We start from the raw sequence: 18071 nt of genomic DNA on the forward strand, positions 1-18071 counted from the left end.
GGAATACTGAACTCTTTGTTGCCAGAAATGTGTCCAGTTGGCTACCAGTTTTAATTTTTTTTTTAAGAATTTGTAAAATTTTTAATACGATTGATGTTACTGGTTTCATTTATGGCTAAATCATAAATCCTTTCAAGCTCATTTCTTAAATCAGCCACCACTGTCTTATGTTCTTTGGTAATTGACTCTACAAAAAAAAAAGGAAATGTTACTTTAAATAAGAACATTAATAGTGCTTGAGTAACAATAAATATAGGTACTTGAACATGTGCAAAAAAATCAACTATATTAAAAAATAGCTTCTATAATTAAGTTAAAGCGAACAAAGCACCAATAATAATATCGCATCACCATAGCTTTCAACTTGAATCAAATTTTAAAATTATTTTAAGGCTATTTTTTTAACAACAACCCCTTTCTAATATCAAAATCGGGTAGTTGGCAAGAGTCACAACGGACGCACTGTATTACTTATTATACCTACTGAAATAAAGTATTATTTGACTTACCGTAATTTCCGCGGATAATCCTTTTTTTTAAAGCACGTCATTTATTATGGTATTTTTATTAATTTTTTTAATTTTTATTTCCACGGAAGCCTCAAATTATTTACCCTTAGTTTTAGTAGACTGTCGTCTTCGTTCTTCTTGGCTAATTTTGTTAAAATTATTAATTAGTGTGGTGGCATGCATACCTCTTTCGAAATAAAAGTTTTTGTAAATGTAGTAATGTTTGTTTGACTACCCACTGCGTTTGTGTCAAAGCCAAAAAGGTTTTAATCCATTCATTACACTTAATGTTAAAGTCATCAGAGGTTGAGTCAGCATCTTTTTTCCCGGCAGTTTTAGGCGTAAAACAGCCTTATAATATTCTGTATCACCAAACTCCACAATATCCACTACTCCTACATTAAATACTGCTTGTTCCAACAAACTCTTAAGTTCTTCCATGTTTCCACAGATTTTAATTTATAAAAACAAATAGAAACAAACCAAAAACTAATGATACCTGCACCAATAACAGCACTAAAATATTTAAGGTTATGTTATGAGTGTTTAAATGTAAATAAATGCCTTTGGTATTGCAGTCTATTAGTCTATTAGATTTTGAATTGACCAATAACAATCGAGGAAAACTTGCGGGCGTTGTACAATATTAGGTTTTGGAAATACGCAACCGGGTAGTCAGTAATTCCAGTTGTCGGTCGGTATCGATGGTTGGCCCCAGCGTCACCTGTACCACCAATTGCATGCCTTATTTTAGTCACGATAGCTTACTTAAAGTTAATTGGCTTTGGATATTAATAAACCAAGCCGCCCTTCCTAGCGTACGTTTGTTGTACAACAAATATGGTGCAGATGATCCCGGCTTCTCTACATTAACTCTCCTTTTTTATTTATTTTTTGGTAATGATTTACAAAACGAATGAAATAAATTGATAGAACTAGGTAATAAAAAATACTAAATATATAAACTTGTTTTCTAACTAAACTATGTTCCCAAATGCGACCTAAAAATGACGTCGCTTAACGTCATTTAACGAAATGTTGCTACATGAAGTCTCCCTGAATCTATTAGAGAACTTATCTATATGTGACGACCATTATAATTTCAGATCCAGATGAATCCTTAGAAACTTAACTTGTTTCTAGCTCTTCAAATCTAGCGAAAAGGTGACTTAATTTTTACCGAGAAATTTCTTTGATTTCCTTTATTACTTTACGTCTTCAGATATAGGAAATTTGCCGAATTTATGTGTATTAAAAACCTAAGCTATAAAATGACTATTGAATTTATAGAGCCTATAATCTAGTTGCTCAGACGAAATCCAATTTCAAAGCCAAATTTAGCAGTAGTTAGTAATAAGAGATTTAAGTTATAATGAATGTTTTAAAAGTTGCTTACTGGCATATAGTCTGGCATTCGACTTGATTTAATATTATAGGCCGGCAGTTGGATAAAGCTAGAATAGGATTACAGTTTGTTGAAAATGGGATGCCTTAAGACAGAATTATATCTCTGTTTTGTTTACCTTGTACACCTTGTCCGATAGCACAGTTAGGAGGATCAATAACTACGAATTTATTAAATAAGCAATCAGGTCGCTTCCCTTATTTAAATCTCCAGAAAAAAACGGAATATATTAAAACCTTTTTCAGCACTCGACAACAACGCTCCTTTTGTTGATTGATATAAATCGAAACTTGTAAAATTGTTTTAAGTGTGACACTAAAGGTTCCAACCATAGAACTAGTTACGAGGAGACTGTTCCCTCTTCATACATGAACGGAAATCCTTGTTACGGGACAGACAACCTTTACATTTTGCCAAAACCTGGCCTCTGAATACCCTTTGTTAATATAACCATCAAGCCTTTTCTTTAATTTTGGCAAAGTAAGTAGCTGTTGCTAAATTTTATTTTATTAAAGAATTTTTACATATCAAGGTTTATTTAAATAAAACAATTTATAAAGAATACTTTATTAGTATTTTCATCAAAAAAAGGAAATTATGTATAATATCACAAATAATAACAATATTTAATTATACCAGGTTGGTATAACGTACATTAACTTTATAATACATATCGCATTCCTAAAACTCCCCCAGTCAAAAGGTTAAGCCAGATCGGGCGTAAAGCGAATAATCGGCTTTAAAACAATTAGTGTTAATGAATTGAATTGATTAATAAACCTTGTCAATAAGAAGTCTTAATATTAGCTAAAAATACTTTCTAAAGATAAGACTATATGTTTAGCTAGATTATTTGCCTGTAAGTTGAGCTTGATATTGGTTCATTAACATCATAATAATATGATTTTCTATTTTCAGAGGGCCCTTTGAACTGTCTTCTATGTCCTTCATATTTCCTTAAATGTCCTTTTAATTAATTTAGAGAAGATTCATTAAGAAGTAATCTTCTTGCTTTCACAGATGGTAGATTAAACTAGTTCTAATCCATTCATACACGTCTTTTCTCGGATAACCAAATTTAATAATTAATTTCGAACTTTTTCTATTAAATTGATGTAACAATGGTATGAAGAAGATCAAACAACTTAGCAGTATCGGACCATAGAGCAATATGCCTCTTAACAGTAAACATAGAGAAATGGAGTGAAGATTTTGAATGAAAAACCAACAACCCTAATTGTTGAATCTGACTACGTAATTTTCCTTATAGCTCCAAAAAAGCTATTGAACTTATTCTCTAAAGAGAGAACGTAGTCATGGAGACAGCTTATGGATTATCTTTGAAAAATAGGAACCATGATGTTCAACCAGAGATCCGAAAGTATATTCAATATTCACGTAACAAAATTGTGGAAAGACTGACTCCTAATCAAAGCTACCGAAACATAACTCATAAAGGCATTGGTTTTTCTAATTTTAATCAAGAAAAAACGCATGAAAACGGATATATGGACCCGATGAACAACTAGCGAACTCAACGGCTTAAATCTTGAAATTTTGACTCATGAGCTAGGCATCAAATAGCTACTACATTTCGAACACCACGTAGCTAAGACTTTGCACTTACTGTATACCCTTAAAAATATGAAAATCCAGAAATGTCTATTATATAGAAATTTCGAACAAAATAATTAGTTATTACCTATACCCGTTTATGTATTATGTGGAAAATTCAAGTTATTCTGAAGAAATTTCTACTTCTACGGCAACATCCATTTTTGTCTATAAATATACACTCTTGTATCTGAAAATTCTTAAATTAAATTAAAATTTTCAAAAACAATCTGAAGACATTTAGACATGCGTACTTATCCAGAAACATCCACCGATTATCTATAAATGTGCACTCATTCTCTGTAAATTTCTTCTTATTAGCAAAAAATTTTGTTGTTAAATGCTTGATTTCAAACTACGGAGTCGATAATTAGCTGTTCTTTACACTCCATGGCACCTCTGGTACATCCTGTCTGTTGAGCCACTGACTGATTTACTTGTTGACTGATGCTATTCTGGTCACAATGTTTTTGGCAGTCCTCGGACAATACGTAAGTGGTACCTTCTGTTAAAAAATCGAAATCCTTATATTTAATATTCAATCATTTTCATTTGAAAATTTCATCATAGTAACCAAGCGCCATTAGGCGCCGCGTTATTATGGCTAATAATGCGCTTATAGTCTTTAATACAACTTTGGCCCGACGCCGCGCCGCGCGCCGCCGCTTTCTCTTTACATACGGCTCGAAGAATTTAAGGTATTTCAATTAATCCTCCAGTCAAAAGAGATCCTCTCCTATCTGCCATAGAGAGCAAGCGAGGCTGCCGCCAGATGCGTTGTGTTTTGTGTGGCTCTACATTGCACCATCAGCCTTTGCTGGTTTACGACCCTTCGGAATTTTTCCTGCGTATTACCAGATTTGCGAAATCGGACATAACGATGCAATATAAGGGCGTAACATCATATATCCCTGTTAGGAAACAGGCTTGTGAATAAGGGAGGTAGTAAAGTTTAATATGGTAATATAGAAAACGCGATATATTAGCAAATTGGAACTAGACCAGAAATTTGAAGCGTTAGGTGCTAGGTTTCTAGTTTGACAAAAAATTCGGGATGGTTTAAGTTTGTTTCTTCGGCTTAAAACCCTTCAAAAATATTATCCATCTAAATTCTCATCATCTAATCTCATCTAAATTCCCATCTAAGGAAAGTCATGGAAAGACGAATTCACTAAGAAACCTAGAAGCTACCCAAAGGCTTCAATCCGGACCAACTCCGGATTCCTATTGTCCAGGATATACCTCGCGAATACTTAGGGTTCTGAAGGGTGCCCGGAAGTAATTTCAATTTGATTTAAGTAGGTACTCCATGTCGAACTTAAGTTTGCCTTTCATGTCAGGATTATAGAAAGATAAAGAGGTTTTATTTTCATGTGGAGTTTCTCTTTTTTTTATACTTGGAGTTTCTCTTTGCCTTAGAGGCTAGTTATTGGCTCTTATTGTTTCTTATCAAGATCTTTTTGAAGTTACCTATTTAAGTTTTTTTGTACTGTATTATTTCTTATCTCAAACTTCATTCAACTAACATTCTTATCTCTAATCTATTCATTTTCCATGTAAATCTATCTAATTCATCCAATAGCAATTCTAATTCAAAATTCTCCACCAAGCTTTATGTTATAGGTAATTTGTTGTATAGCTATTTTGATACCACATTATAAATTAACTTTTTAGATTAGGACATTCAGAAACGACCGTAAAGAGGCTTCTTTTTTCGATTCAGTCAATTCTCTTCCCTTATTGTTGAGATACTACAAAGTTCGAGTCCCTCCCTTAATTATTAAAAACCTGTTTTAAAATTCAGCGTTGTAAAACCTATTCACAAAAAAACCGTAAAGGGTTTTATTACATAACCGATGTAACCCTTAATATCATAAATCAAAAATCCCTTACTCCCTTTTATTAATACCTAATCGATTAAAATAAAAACCAGCGACGCATGAAATAAAAATCATAATCGTGTGAGCGACCACAATTACATTTAACACATTCTATTTGTCAAGGGTTGTAAAGGGTGGATAAGACAAATTGAAACACGTGCCCAATTGTTAAAATAAAACAAAAGTTAGTCGTTTATACTTCAGCTTAAGTTAATTTAGTTGTTATATTAGCATTGAGTGAAGAGATAGAATTCGGGGAATACTTTACATGTATGAAATAACAAATACAAACTTCGGACTGAGTCGTAAATAAGCTTAATGCCGTTAATGGTCTAACTTAAGATATGAATATACGATATAGAACTAAATATTATGCGACAAAGAAATAACAAAGGTTTGAAGGACCGCGATCACCATACCCTTGACAAACTTTACAGAATATGTATATATAGGTTGGCGAATAGAAGACTACACAGAGGCATTATAAATGTCAACATCGCTTCTCGCTTAGTTTCTGGTTGATTAGCAGCACAGAGGATCGTATGCGTATCGTCGGCACTGCACAATCAGCAGATCTCATTTTGCTGTGTAATGCACTGGTGGGTCTTAAAGCGCTATTTTATTTTTTTTAATATTTAGCATTGTCTGTTTATACCCCTTTTGAAAAAATTTAGTTGATTAAATAGTTTTATGGAGGCAATTCGGCAAATCAATGCAGGGATGTAGAAATTGTCACATAAAAGCTCAAGAACCACCTATTCAAAGGGTCCAGGAGATAGAACGGCGGGAAAAATGGTTTGTAGTGCTGTAGTTTTGGATTCAACACGATCGAGCAGAAGTGTTGGAGAGAAACTGGGTATGCATTATAAAACTGTGACGAGTATTTAGAAAAAATATGGATACAAGCTTTTTAAATATTCCAAAACTCAGGAGGTGTTTCCTGAAGACCAGTGGCGAAGAATGGCATTTTGTGAAACCATGATGGAAAAGGCAAATGAGACTGAAAATTTCTTAGAAAATATTTTGTTTTCAGATGAGTTCATTCCAGAGTTTCATTACATAATATTCGTAATTCTTCCATTATTCGTTAATGCTGGAAAACAGTCACAGAAGTTTTCAGTTCTGTACCCAGTACCCTCAAATGTTGAATGTTTAGTCGCATATTTCATTGATGGTACTTTGAACAGATACCTTGGGTTGCTATAAAACTAAGTTTTTCCGGCCGTTCAACTTCTTCCTGATATAGACCTGTGATCAGTCCATTTTCAACAAGATGGCTGTCCTGCTCATAATGCGGTTAAAGTAAAAAATGTGTAACAAATACTTTTCCTAACTGCCTTATTAGTAGGACTGGCAATATTAAATGGTCCCCCACATCGCCCGATTTGTCACCAAATGACTTTTATTTGTGTGATTATCTTAAGGAGACTATTTATAAACATCATGATAGTAGGCCAACGAATTTATAGGAGTTGAGAAACAAATGTTAAATCTGCCAATTCCATTTTGCTTCAAACTCCTATGGAAGTAAGAAACAGCTTTTACGATAGGCTAACCTCCTGTTTAGCTAAAGAAGGAGATCTTTTTGAGCATTTTTTTAAAAAAATTATTTGTTAGGTTTATTATTTAGAATTTTTTTTTTTTTGTAATGTTTATATTCTTTTTTTATTAGATTTCGATTTCTCGCACACCACTGTACTGTTGCAGCCGTTAAATTTTGCTTCTGGTTGTCAAAATAGTTCCTGGAATGCTTTCTGCCTATTTTTTAGGCATTCGCAGAAATTGTTTGTTGGAGAGTGTACGCACGGATATATTTTACTTTTGAGTTCGTTTTTTATTGAATTTTAACAACGTATACTTGCCAAGATTAAAAGTTCTAATAAGAGTAATTTTTTTTTAAGTTACAGAACAAAAAGATGAAACACTTATTGGGAATATTGGACTTAACTTCAGGTCTTCGGGAAGAATATAGAAATTTTGAATACAACGCAGTTGTTTCATTTTCGACTTACGCCTTTGACTGCAAGGATCGCAGGATTCTAGTAAAAAACTTTTGGGATCTTACTTGATAAATAGAATTCAGTCCACCAACTAAAACATTGGAGTTTACCAAGGCTCGGTGATGTGGTGATCCGGGAAGTAAATAAACACCGTTTACTGATGACAGAGTAATTGTCATTCGTAGGAGCATATTGAATTTACATTTGGTTTGTCAAAGCTAGCGTGCGAAAGAAATGAGGACTAATAATACTATAACTAATAGAATCCTGGTGAATGTAGAAAAAAATTAAATGATGATGTTTGGTTTGGGGGAACGCCAGTCTCAGATATAGCTACTAAATAATTAGATCGAGTACTCCTATGGGATAAAGGTTGTAGGAACCTGTATTTCATATGATGCAATTCACACAGCTTACTTTGCAGTCTTCCAGTCTCGCATGTCTTATTCTATACTAGCATGAGGACGTGATCCTCAGGTATCTCAAATTTTTGCATTGCAATGCGTTGCCCAAGTCTGGCAGAGCTGTGACATTTTGGGTTTTTAGGAATATAAAAATTTCCATAGTTATTTAAATATGAAAAGTTATTACATATTAAAAAACCCTTATGCATCTGGTCCTGTAGGACCTGGCATCTACCGGACCGAAAGACTTCAAATCATTAAAGAATATTTGGATTCATAATATTCTTTCTCTGCTCACCAAATAGTCACCTTTATGTAGCATATCCCGGGAAATATCAATTATGATCTTTATTGCGATTTTTTTCTCGACATACAAGGCGTTGGACAAGATATGGCCCCACGGATTGATGATAAACTCAAGCCGACTTATTGACTCAACTACTGACGCTTTGTGTATGTCCAACTATGCAAGGAGATCGGAGTGACAAACTTTACCAACATTTTGGGGTGAAAAATCAAGGTAGAGGAGAATACCCAGTCACCCATAAAAAAAATTTATGCTTACCAAAGATCTTTTTAAAAAAGAAGTTAAAAATGTCTACTATCCTTACCCAGATATTATCAGAATCTATGAACAGTTCTCGTCCTCGAAACCAACACTATATCATTAGAGAAATAGCTTTAGATGTCAAAATAATAAAGAATACCAAAAACCAGAACTTAAAGCTTGATCTCCGATGGTATATTTCTCGACAAATATTTAAATAAACAATAGGGTAGCAACATAGGCCGATGGAACCCAGAATAGGAATGAAATCGAAAATCTGTATCCATCTGTGGTGAAGATCATGGAATGTCTTATCCTAAAGGACCTGGAATCTACTTCAGGATGCCCTAAAGCACAAAAGTTATCTTAGAAGAACATTTAGATTTAGAAGATTCCTAAGTAGCCATGATCAACGTCTTCCTCGACATCTACAAGGTATACGACATGATTTCTAAAAAGTTGTTTACGATTTAGAAAACTACCCTTCATCTTTTCTTCCTAAGTATGTATGCTAGCTTCCCCATGATAAATGAAACTGAATGCTCAACGAGATACCGTAACATCCAATACTCTGCACAGGGTATTGAATACAGAGTATGTGAAAAAAACCTGAAGCCAGATATTATCAAAAACTCTTAGCAATTCTTTCCTTAATCTCACACAATACCTGTCTTCGAAGACAGCCCGATATCTAGAGAAATAGGTTTGGATGTAAAAATAATAAAAAGCCCAGGCAAACACCTTATGTAGAATGTCTGAAGAGCATAACAGACCAAAAGCTAAAGAAGCTTGCCAAGATTCCATCATACAAATCTATGAAAAAAAATCTTCCTTGACAATTAAAAGGCGCTCATCCAGATGTAACATTATATTTTCTACATTAATTCTATCAAGTTAACATATTGATATTTTTAGTATATATTAGTATTAGTAGAAAAAAAACATTCAAATATTGAATATGATTTACTTGAAATTTGAATCTCTTAACAAATTTGCTAGTTGCCTTTTTACCAATAAAAATGTCTTCAGTCTAAAATATTTCATTTAAAACCAACTTTTACATTTTTAAATATTCTGTTACATTTATTAAAATTACATGCTTTTATTAAAAAAAAATCGTTTGTAAAGCACAATTTTAAAACTGAAAAAGCTGGGAATGCAATAATTAATAAAAATTTAAAATGCTGCAGACCACTTGTCCGCTTCGGTTTGATTCGAAATTCGTTTTGTTGCAGAGCGCTATGCTCTCCTTTTATTAAAATAAAATCGTTGTAGGCTAATTGCATTAGCGATGCTTTTGCAGTCGTTACAACTAGGTATTATTTGAAATATGAAACGCAAAATTTACGGATGCAAATTAAGCAATAATTGCTTTTATGGGGAAAATATTAGGGGCCTTTGTAGCATTATAACTATCCACCGTGGTATGAAAGAGCCAATGATTGGAAGCAGACATATTAATAGATTAATAATTAAAAGAATATTTTTCCATAATACGGGAGCAGAGAAATTATGTAATAAATATCTAGATTCATCCAAACATGATTCCAAAAAGTGATCAAGATCATATTACGAAATTCTAGTCTTCAGTATCATTATACACCAAATGATCTCCAGATCGTAAAGGAATTGGAGGACTTTAGCCGCTGCTCTCAACCTTACCGAATTGACGATCGATCGTACAATGACGCCACTCAAGTAAAACATTTGTAGAATTGTTTATGAAACTTGTATATATTAAGTCAACATGACTGTTCTTATCAAGGCTGAAACAACGAGCTCATTTTGGAAAAAAACACAGTGGTCAGTTGGATATAGAACCACATTCTCGATTATTAAGTTTTTCAGATACGAAAAAAAATCTAAAATTTGATGGCAGAGGACGAAGTATTAATTTCGTTGATGAAAAGAAATATTGCTGGTATAAACAGATTTTTATATTCATCAAAAGCTGCCTCAGAACCTCAATATCTCATCTATCAGACGCGTTAGCATAGTAGCAAGATTGATGTCTGCTAGCCAACAAAATCCCAAAAGGATGGGTGATCTCCGGTAAATTTTCGTAAATTCTAATGCTTATGAGGATTAATATGTCTATACGACATTTTTTTTCTGGAAATATTGTCAGTTTCGTTGGAAAGCCATATCGGAAAAAGTCTACGGCTCTGTTGCTTTAAAGGACGTTTGAGTTAGCAAAAATGGAATCAAGAACTTTACAAAGCTCTTTCCCATCTACATTCAGTATTAAATTATATATAAGTGAGCAATTAGCTTTTCTAGAAGTGAATGTTATTCAAAGATTGGATGTTTGTGATATAGCAGATTGAGTATTAAGCCAGTATGACGGAAATCCCTATCTATAAGAGCAATCTCATATTTTATAGCGCTCATATGGAAGCTTTCAAGAACCAAGTCAAGAAATCGATCATTAACATATGAAAGTGCATCCTTATAGTAGTAGTTATAGTCATAGTAGTCAGAAATATGCCATTTCTAAGCACTCAAGTTGCGGTAATGATCCTGTTTAGTATAGTCCTTTCATTCTTACTTAAAGGAGCCAAATGTTAAGCCACCGCAAAAAAATATTTTGATTTCAGCTGCCGTCAGAGGCTTTGATTGATCTGATTAAATTTTTATTCGTTCTAGATCTGTTTTTTGGCCTAACAGATTTAAATTTCCCTACATTTTTGGATTCACTAGCTCCCAACACCATAAAGCAATACAACACTTCCCTTTATGAGTGGTGGTTGTTTTGTAAAGAGTCCAGGCTAGATACATTTAAAGCAAGTATCTCTGATATTTTAAATTTTTTACAAAAGATGCTTGATTCAAAATCATGGTCTTATGGCATATTTAATTCTTGCCGGTCAAGTTTGTCCTTAATAATGCCGGATGTGGGCAAAGATTTAAATATTCGAAGATTTATGAAGGGGGTGGCAAGAACCAAACCAATTAGGCAAAAATATGATTTTATTTGGGACCCAGATACTGTCCTTAAATTTTTGAAACATAAATTCCCTCATGAACTTTTGTCCAACAGGGAAATGGGAATAAAATTGGTTACATTGCTAGCCTTAATTACAGGTCACAGAATCCAGACCTTATCTCTCATAAAGGTCCAAAACATATATTTTTCTCAGGATGGAGCCCAAATTGCTATTAAAGATCGGATTAAGACCTCAAATCCGCAAAAATCCAATCCAATCCTCTCTATTCCATTCTTTGACAACAAGAAGCTATGTGCTGCTTCCTTACTTCTAGAATATATAGAGAGGACTTCAACTAAGCGATCCAACGTCCAGAACCTCTTTATTACAAGTAAGGAGCCTTATAGAAGCCTTAACAAACAAACCTTAGCGAATTGGGTAAAATTATCTCTACAGAGGGCAGGTGAAGATAACAAAAGATTTGGAGCACACGCAACTCGGCATGCTTCAACAACAAAAGCATTCACTCGAGGTTTGTCAATTGATGCAATTAGGAAGACGGCAGGATGGACTGAAAAGTCGCAGACATTTGCCAAATGTTATAATCTTCCTTTTGGCGAGAAGTACAATTTTGCTAATACCATTTTGTCAGCCCATTTGTAAAGGTTATAACCACTTTTATTTACTTATTTTACATAAAGCATATGTGTAATATGTGTAACTCACAATATGCGTTGTATCATGTATATTAATATTTCATATTAGGCATAGAAACATGTACATATAACATTCTTCTCATTTGACAATAATATGTATGTTAATACCATTGGGTGTTATAATTAGATCATTTATGTCATGAAGCATTATGAATTTGGTATTTCTATAGCATAATATAATCACGATGTATTCACACATAATCCAGTTGGAACCCTTTTCCAAGCCTAGAAAATTTTAAAATAAAGTTTATGACTTTAATTTAAATTTTCTATGGATTCCTTTTGACGAGTTTCTTTAAACCTCTACCTAGTTAATATGATCTCGAGGACGAAGCGCCGAAATATAATTTATCGATCAATCGAACTTACCTGTGAGGTTTGATCGTAATTATATGAGGCGCTTCGTCCGAAGAGATCACTCTCAACCCACCACAAGAATTAAATTACCCGGGTTTACAAGTCGTCAAAAATCTTTAAACGGAATGACAAGTATGACATCTTACATACGACATTAGAGGTAAGGAGTAGAGAAGAGGAGTGATATTTTACTTTATATTCTTCTTTAAACACTTGTGGCGACACCTAGCACCTAAAGCGGTACTACCTAGTTAATATGATCTCTTCGGATGAAGCACCTCATATAATTACGATCAAACCTCACAGGTAAGTTTGATTGATCGATAAATAATATACATATCGGAATGAATCAAAAAACAAGTTGTTAAGAAAAGATGGGGCTTGAAATGCAGCAAAAAGAATCATTATTTAGTTGTGAATTTTTTTCACAGGGTGTTTAAAAGTTTAGAGTAAGATTCAACTTTTTATTAGCCCCTGTACAACAACAAATTCTGACAATAGAACTGCCTAAAACTCGGCAAAAAATTATCGAAATTGGTGCAAAACTAAAAAAGTTATTAAGGGTTGAACATGAATTAAATTTTCGTTGCCCGGTTAATTTTGCGGGCCAGTGTTTTTAACAACACCTTTTTTAATGGGATTTTGTCGGGAAGAGAAATCTTCATGTTATGAGATCTTGTTTTTTAAAACTAGTATTTGGCAAGATGCATTATCCATAACATTGTACTTGACTTTGGAGTGTTTGGTAAGAGCTGATTAAAGAACCATTTTTCAAATAATGCCACAGTCATAACTTCATGGTAATCAGCCGAAAATTGAGAAGTATTTTTAGCAGACAAAAGTAAGGCATTTTTAACAAATCCTTCTGGCATGAAGTATAATGACTGGTTTGCCTCTTGAGTCCGGCGCACACAAAACACGTATTTATTAAACGACGTTTCTTCTAAATATAAATATTATATGTCTATTTGAGTCCACTCATTTGCAAATTCACTGCCGTATAGTATGCTGCCCGTGTACCGCGATAATTCTGGGAAAAAAGTAGATTTAAAACTGGCCCCGGTCTATCGGTCTTTTCGTCGGCACGCTTTCAACATATTTATCGTCATTTAAGTGTGAATAAAACGACTATAAAAAACAAAATCTACCATTTCATTATATGAAATAGATAATGTGAAGATTGATATTTCCCAGCTTTTCAAAAAAAAATGTTTCCGGAATAGAAAATATTCCAACTATTGTTTTAAAATGTGGTGTAATTAGGTCTATTTCTTCTCAACCTTTTTGTTTCTGGGATGCTACAAATCATAGAAAATTGTTTTTCTTATCAGTTCTTAAAAATAAAAATCCTTGATTACACATTCCATATAAAAATAATGATTTGCTTATAATGTTCTTGTAGAGACCCAAATTGGTTTTAGGCCTGACTGTTTAACGCTTGTTTTTAAGGAAATGTTCTCATTACGAGTTTGGGTGGTAGTGAGAGAGTAATATATTTATTAACTTACGCAAAGCTTTTGACACGAATGACATCTTTTATTTTGCGTAAATTGGCGTTGGTTATTAGGTTTGTGTGAAGGGTTAATGTATGATTATTTCTTAAAAACGAATACTAAGTAGGGTGTGTCCGATACTATTTTCTGTGTTATATGTATTCGGCGTTCAGCATGAATTATTGTAGAAGAGCGGATCTGCCAGTGTGCGAATTATGCACGTCCATAATTCTGACTGATCGATCGGTCCGTGGGGTCTCGGCGGATTTCTCATGTGGTCAGAGACATTCGGCATTAAGACGCACGCTATAAAAATATGCCCTCATAAAACTGAGCTCGTTTACTTTTGTAAAAGCAATAATATTAAGAGTCTATCAAGATTACAACAATTGGTTTGAAAATTTACATAGACTCTTCTTTGGGTTGTAAACATTAGCTTTGTTGTGGGAAAGGTTAATAGTTTACATGCTCGTTTTTTGGGAATCGGCAAGTTCAACTAATTAATTAGATACATATTTAACCTTCAATCTAGAATATCCTGCAGATCTTATTAGAAATCAATGGATTTTTTAAGTTTTTTATAGTGTATAGCCTGCTTTCTTAATACGACTTAAATGCTCTAAAATCAGAAAGCCACAAAATATTTGCAGGACTTGTGTTTATATTATTTAAGTTTGACTACATAAAAATATTCTGCAAATCACCATTATTAAACCTCAAGGCGAGAGATAACTTTCTTTAAAAATGGTCAAAATATGTGGTTCTAACTATGATTTATGTTTTACTAAATCTGCCATGAGACCTGTAAGCAAAATCTAAGATCTGAGGTGCACCTCTGCATTACAGGTGTTCAATCGGAGATCTTCACAACACCCTCAGGATTAGTTGTTTTTAATACCTGCTTCGTATTGCATAAATAACTTCTATTAAACCCTCCATTTGCTACCATTTATGGTGTTTCAATTTAGCCAACCAACATCAGTTTTTATACTCCAAATGCTTTAGTTATATCAATTAACATTGGAGAATAGTATTCATTATCAAATGACATCAGTTGCAATCTAAAGCAGAGCAGTTGTACAATGTACAACTATGATTTGGCCTAAAACCAGATTGACACTTGACTATTATTGATTTATTGAGCCCATTTAATGTATGTATATGTATCTAGCCTATTTAATATATATCTTCTAAATTTGAACTATTGCAATATTTTCCAAAATTTTAGTTAATATGAGAAAAAAACTGTAGGTAATAGTTCACTGCCAGACAATTGTTAACTTTAGGAAGGAGATATGTGAGAAGAAAGAAGAGGACCCAATTTTTTTAAACAAAACAAATCCCTTTAAATACATAATACATTGAAGAGCAAGGCTTTCCAACAGTTCAAAAAAAGGTCAGAAGGGAGATATAAGAAATGGCTCTGTACTACATTGAAGGAAAGGGGTAAGGCTAATAAAAAAATGCATCTCTAACCTTTTAATGTATTTTAATGAAGGTTAATTAACAACTGTATTTATTACTCAATTGCTAAAAAAAAATTAATTGTTTAAACACTATAACATAAAAGACATACTTATAATACGTATAACAAAAACATAGGCTATGATTTCACATTATTTTCTTAGACATATTAATTCAAAATAGAACAGTATATTGGTGAGACCAGCTATGTATGAAACGAAGATCATCCTACAGCTTATTATGGAAAATCAGCTACAAATTAGAATAAAAGATGATTTTAGTTGAAGGGACGAAGAGAATGTGTATAAAATACTGTTTTATCTCCGAGCCAACGTTACGATTTTAAAATTTAAGATACGTATATTAATTATTTATAAGGTTATATCATTTTAAAAATTATAATTATTATTCCACCCTTTGCAGTGTCCAGTCCAGTCAGTCAGCAAAAAATCATTATTTTTAATGAAGATAAAAAAAAGCGAACCACGAATTCATTTTAATTTCAAAGGAAAAAACCGGGGAAAATAATGATATTGCAGAAATAACTATAATTTCGATTAAAACTAATTTAGTAAACTACTAAAAACAATACACTTTCGTGAAATATAGTATTATTTTCAAAAATATTCGGAGTCACCCAAGATCATTTAGAAAGTGCATAGAACTTTCAAACTTAATTTTATATTTTCTGTTCGTATTTTTCCTGTTTGGTCTTATTTTTTTCTAGTCAACATCAATTTAAACACCGTTTTATAAATTAAACGCAAACGACTAGTGAAAGATATTCTATTGGATCTTTTGTTATAACGTTGCGCAAAACAAAAAGAAAAAACCGCTGTTATACAACACAATACAAAAAATTAGAACTATAGAACCAGATACCTAATCAAAAACAAATAAACAATATTACAACAAACAAAAATAATGCTATCTTTACTACCAAAAATATCCACAGACCCTATAAACATCACAAAACCACTGAAATCAAACAATCTGCAAATATTCTTTTTAATTATATAAAAACTAGAATAGACAAATTCGTCACCCTGGAAAAAATCCATGATGATCTATGGAGCAAAAAATCTCCCGGAAATAGATACAAATTATCAGTAAATAACAAATAAGATACTTAAACATTTTGAGAATGCTAATCGCATTACAAATTATTCTATAAACGGTTTCTCCAGACTCCAAAAAGTAAAATTCCAGAAGGAGCAATTATTAAAATAATGCGCCAGATCAGACTGCCCGCAGCAACCTAGCAGCTGCTGCAACTATGGTAAACAACATCTAGGAAACTGCGGCAAACGTGACATACTCGTAAATCCTTACAAGTAATACAAGCTACAAAATTGTTTTTGACAGTTTTTTATGAAATTTTTTTTAAGAAATGTCATATTTGCGAAAGTGATATTCCTGCCAATAATGAAGCAGCGACAACTAAACTACAAGTTGACAACGATACCTTCGTCTGCAAGGCATGAGCGAGATAATAGGTAAATATGGACATTTATTGGCGTACCCTACTAGAAAGTGCACTATAGAAAGTAATAAATTTAAAAAATGGTAGATTTTGGAAAAAAACTTGGTATTTTCATCATTTTATCATAAATCAATCATTAATATAATTTAAAATAAACATTTATGTACCTAAATAAAATCCGAAAGCTAATTTGGCTTTATAGACCCAACCCGATATTGATTGATTGACGATATTATTTTCAATCTTCTTCTCTTTAACTAATCTAAGCAAAAGTAAGGATGGTATTCAAAGTATATTGCTTAATGGAAATGCTTAAAAATTGTAAGCAAAACTTTTTGCTTTTAGTTTGTATTTTGATTTAAAGCAAACACTAAGAGGTCAAATTATTAATAAACATTTTATAATAAAATGTTTGCTAGTAATTTTCAAAAAAAAAAAATTACCTAATTTTTATAAGGCCTAATGTCCTCAGAAAGGGAAAACTGCAATGGACATAAGACAGATTAAATTACAGGCATTTTTACCAGAAAAAAGTATCTAAAAATGATGCCTACCTAAAAGTTTCAATGCATATGTTGAGGGTAGAGCTGCGAGCAGCAAAACCTAAATATTTCTATTTTCTGTGTTTTCCATATTATTTGTTACAAACTTAAATTTGAAAATAAAACTTCAACAATATGATTCATAATGTTGCTTTTTTTAATTTAATTTAAAAAGTAAATTTTGGCAATTGCAACCTTTGATACTTTTACTCTTCAATTGATAACAATTTTCCGTATGCAACAATAAAAAACTCAGTCTTACCTCAATCTTCGTTTCACACATTATTTTATAACACAACTATATAGGACGGAGCTGCATTCGACTTTATTGACCTTAACTGCTATGAAATCAAAGCCTTATTAAAATTTAAAAAAAAAATCACAAAAAAATCACTAAATACTATTGGAATGCTCCTTCTTCTCAATCATTTATCTTTAAAAATACATTATATAAAATTACAATAAATTATGATCACTCAATATTTTAAACTTGACATTTGAAACTCTTTAATAAAATAATATCACATATTATATAAAACAACAAAAAAATACATATATAATTAAAATTTTCTCATTTTACTATTATACATATAATAAAATGCACTATTTAATATATAATTAAATAAATTACTGTTGGTAAGCCATTTTAAACATCTTGTCTCCTATCTGTCTAAAGGTGGTTGCCCACAATATGTGTTATCACGTACCAAACGTATCGTATCATAAACGT

Source organism: Anthonomus grandis, chromosome 1, assembly GCF_022605725.1.
Source record: "Anthonomus grandis grandis chromosome 1, icAntGran1.3, whole genome shotgun sequence".
Classification (NCBI taxonomy): domain Eukaryota; kingdom Metazoa; phylum Arthropoda; class Insecta; order Coleoptera; family Curculionidae; genus Anthonomus; species Anthonomus grandis.